Source organism: Meles meles, chromosome 4, assembly GCF_922984935.1.
Source record: "Meles meles chromosome 4, mMelMel3.1 paternal haplotype, whole genome shotgun sequence".
In the NCBI taxonomy this organism is placed as follows: Eukaryota; Metazoa; Chordata; class Mammalia; order Carnivora; family Mustelidae; genus Meles; species Meles meles.
In genome coordinates, this window is record NC_060069.1 from 61,105,219 (window position 1) to 61,109,706 (window position 4,488).

The following is a 4,488-nucleotide window of genomic DNA, read 5'->3' on the forward strand; positions in this document are numbered from 1 at the left end:
ATTTTTAACATGGCAACTTAGGGTCAGGGTACAGAATTAAATCAGGGTCCACTTCAGGGTTTGCACCCACAACTTCAACCTCATAAACAATGTCCACAAAATTTAACATGCATCTGCAACACGTAGCAGGCATGTTAAAACTCGGAAAGCTTGGTTTCACCTCCAGAGTTTCTAATTTAGTAAGTTTGCAGCAGGACCTGAGAATCTATATTTCTAACACGTCCCCAGGTGGTGCTAATAGTGCTAGTCCAGGGACTACCTTTTGAGAACCACCACCCTAACCAAAGGAAACAAGAGGCTGAAAAAGAGTCATAAAGCATGCCCATAAATAGGCTTTGTCCTATTGAAGGCCACTCAGTTCTACAGCTGATGAACTAAGACAAACACATGACTATCCTTCAGGCTTGAACTTTTAAAGGTCATTACCAGTTTGGATGAAAACCAGATTGAAATCACAGAACCATAAATAATAATAGAATTAATAATAAAATAGGCTTTAGAGATCATTTAGTTCAACCTTTTATCTTATAGACCAGATAGAGAAACTGAAAATCAGAGAGATTATATGGCTTACCTACATTCAGTTCCTAATAGCAACCCAAGAGTTTTGTTCTTCAAGAGGAACTCCCATAATAAAAATGAGCAATATTAAGAAACTAAACCAGGACTTAGTCTATGTACCCTAAGTTTACTAAACAACTTATAGATGGCAACCGAATAAACTTTCTTCCTAGTAATCATTCCAAAAATGAAATCCTCATTGAAGGAAGGCCCAAATTTATAATAATGGAGTAATGGAGCCCCTCCAAAAAAAAAAAAAGTTAATCAAGATTAGAAATCGATTCTGGGGGTGCCTGGGTAGCTCACCTCTGCCTTCGGCTCAGGTCGTTTCCCCAGGGTCCTGGGATCAAGCCCCGCATCAGGCTCTCTCCACAGTAGGGAGCCTGCTTCCCCCTCCCTCTCTCTCTGCCTGCCTCTCTGCCTACTTGTGATCTCCCTCTCTCTTAATCTCTGTGTCAAATAAATAAATAAAATCTTAAAAAAACATCGATTCTGGCTCTTGAGTAATTGGTCCAAAACTTATTACTATGTCACTTCCTGTCTTTAAAAGGTAAACCATCACATCACTAATATTGACTATATTTTATTTAGTTCTGGACTGTTTCACTGAATTTCAAGTGCAAGGAAGTTGAAGCTTGATTCAGTCACTGATTATAGATAAATGACAGGTCAGGTAACAGCTGTAATTCATTGAGAGTGACATCTAAGCAAAGACGCTTTTAGCTACCTCTGGGCTCTCAGGACACTTAGAAATAATTCAGGTATGGTTTCCTATCAGCTGGGTATTAGCAGCCTGTAAATATGTATCCCCATTCAGCATAATGGGTTCTGACAGAGTAAAAGCCACCTGGAAAACATTTAAATGTCCTTCTTCCAGGGGTTGTTTAGCTACTTTTTCCCTTGGGGCAGCCAATCAACAATGCACTATTTTAATTTGTTAACATGTAGGATGTGTCAGGCTTTTGTCTTTTGCTTTGTTTTCTCTTTGCTTTTGTTTGTTTGCTCTCTGTGCTCTTCATTTGTCTTTCAAATACAGACTAAAAAGGATCAGTTTCCTTGTCCAGCCTCCTGTCATATGTAGATAAAAATGAGTTAATCTTTAATGAAGCAGAAAGTGAGTTATATAAAGGCAATTTCCTTCCAGGCTTTACATGATGGCTCTTGTTCATTTTATTGGGTTCATCAACCAAATGGTTATTTATTCATATATCCATCCAGCACAGATCGAACACGGCTACGTGGAAAGCATTTTGACAGATTTGAACCTCCCCACCCCCACCTTGTAATTATTGGAAAAGAAAAAACAAGCAAATACTGCTCCCACACCAGGCACAGTCTGAGTCCTAATTTCCCTTTGTTCCATTGTGGCATAATTCCTGCTCTCTGGGTTGGTTAATCATTTTACAAACAAGATTTCTCTTCCACCATGTGTGAGGAGATGAAATAAAAAATTTCATCATTTCTTTGGTTGCACACTCCAGATAATACGTAATTTTCTGTCCCTTAGAAGTTACCACAATTTCATTCAGCCCAGTGTTTTGAGGTGTTCTTTCGAAATTCATCCTAAATTTGAATGAACCACATTCACTCACATCAGACATTTGTGTGTGTTGACTCTTAAGCATGTATCAGGAGTACCCACCTTTGATTTGGGCTGCTTTCCCTCCACCTAGAATATACTCTAGTTCTACAAAGACTAGAAATCCTTCAAAGACCAATTAAAGTTCAACCTCCTCTGTTGGGCTCCCTTGGGAACCCACACTGAACACTCCTTCTCCAAACTCCCAGGACATGTGTTTTCTACACCATGTGTTTTGCATATCAAATTCTGCCTTCCATATGAATTACTATTTTGAAATCATATACTATAACATCTTTGAATACAAGGAATAATGTACACAATTGCCTGTGTATCTCTGAGAGCTTAACAAATTATTAAATCTTCAGATTTGTATGAATGGAAGTTCATCCTTCCATTTGTATGGATGGTAGTTTTAAAACATTGACAGTAATGCCCATTGTTAGAGAATATTTACTGGAAATTTTCTCCAGCAGAAAAGTGTCCATGGAATCAACTAAAAAGCAAAAAATCAAAACCTTGAGTTACTATAGTTGCTAAGAAAATGGAATTTTCTGAAGTTATTGCAGCTGAGTTTAAAAGGATTGTTTTTATTTTTTTTTTCTAAGAAGCTTGGAAAACTGATCTAATGTTACATAATGCAGACTTGTAGTAAATAGTAGGTTTGTTCTTCAAAGAACTTGAGAAATCTTTGCTAATTAATTAACTCATTAATCACTAACTAAACTAGCAGGCAGGAAAGGAGGCTGCAAAAAGAAAAGCCAATGGTAGTATAAGCAGCTCTCTAGAAACCAGACCATCATCTAAAGAGTAGAGGGAGGGGTGCTTGTTCCTCTGGTGATGAGTGGCAGGGCTGGGGTTTTCACTGTGTGTTTGGTTTTGGGGATGGAGCTTTGATCTAGCTTTGAGCACAGACAGTGTCTTGCTCAATAGTGCCTGTTCTTAAAAATAGCTCACAAGGCCAACTCTTTACACCCTTGGTGTTAGGGTTTTCCATTGCATGGAGTAGAATGGGAGGCAAACAAAACATTATGTAGTGTCCTTTATGCTGAAACACCAAAATATGCCTCAAGAAACATGTGGGAGAGAGACGGAGCGAGAATGGCAGAGCGGATGATGCGAAAGAGCAATTCCCAGTTTTAGTAAATGAACCAAATCCTAGAACTAGAAAAAAAATACTCAAATTAGAAGCTAAAAATGTGAGACCATTTTAAATCTAGGATAATGGTAACTTAATAGTTGAGGCTTAAGGAAAAACAACAACAACAACATCCCCACCCCCCACCCCGTGACCCCATCCCTCAACCTCTATTTTGAAGGACATCTGTTCTGGAGGTTTCAAACACTTCTGGTGTTGAGATAGTCAGGAAGATGAGAGGGGGTATAGGGCAGTCTCAGGGTAATGCACAGTCCTGACGATTTATTCACCCTCAAAGCAATTTTAAAATCAATATTTCCTGGATGGGTTGACGTCACCCTGCTCATATGAGAGTGAAGGACTGAGCTGCCGGCTTTGCGCTCATTAAAATTCTGTATACTACACGAGGCAGGAGCCAATGCCTATTTTCAGGACAACCATAAAACAAAGCAGTGAGTGTTCTGGTCTCTGGGGCCAAGGTAGGGAAAGCAGAGAGGAGTTGTGCAGGATGAGGTCCACACAGGGGGAAGTGGAAGGGGGATGCATGTAATCTGTTTTTGTTTTTACCAAACTCTAGCAATAAAAGTAAGTGTCAGCCACATACAGTTAATAAAGCATCCAAAACACAAAAACAAATTCAAGAGTACTCCAAGAATTCTAATCTGAAAGAGACCAGCTAGGAAAGTAGTGACAATTTAATGTGCAGAAAATGACTTTACAACCAAGAACCTAAAAACACTATTCTCAGTTCTTTTGTTTTCACTAAGTAGTTTTTCTTCTCACAACCCATTTAATAAAGGAAAATATCTGTCATTTGTCACCCGTCTCCGTACTATGTGCATGAACGTGGAACCCAGATCTTCCACATAGTGTGTGTGTGTGTGTGTGTGTGTGTGTGTGTGTGCATATACAACCATTCAAATACACAAATAAATGACTAGAGGTCTATCAACAGGACCTCTCCACTCTCCCTGCCCGACCCCTTCATGACTGCCACAGCAGAGGGACTCTCTGAGATGAGCTTCGCCATGACCCTGAACCTGGGGCGTGTGTGTGGCTCTGCTTTGATGGAGTCAGGCAGGGTAGCTTCACGTTGCGTTTTGGAGAGCTGAGGGGGCCAACTGCGATCTTCTCCCCAGAGTAAGATGCACCTTTGGTACAAGTGTCACCCAGCTAGGCCTGCTGCTCTCCTAGTAGAAGGAGCAAACAT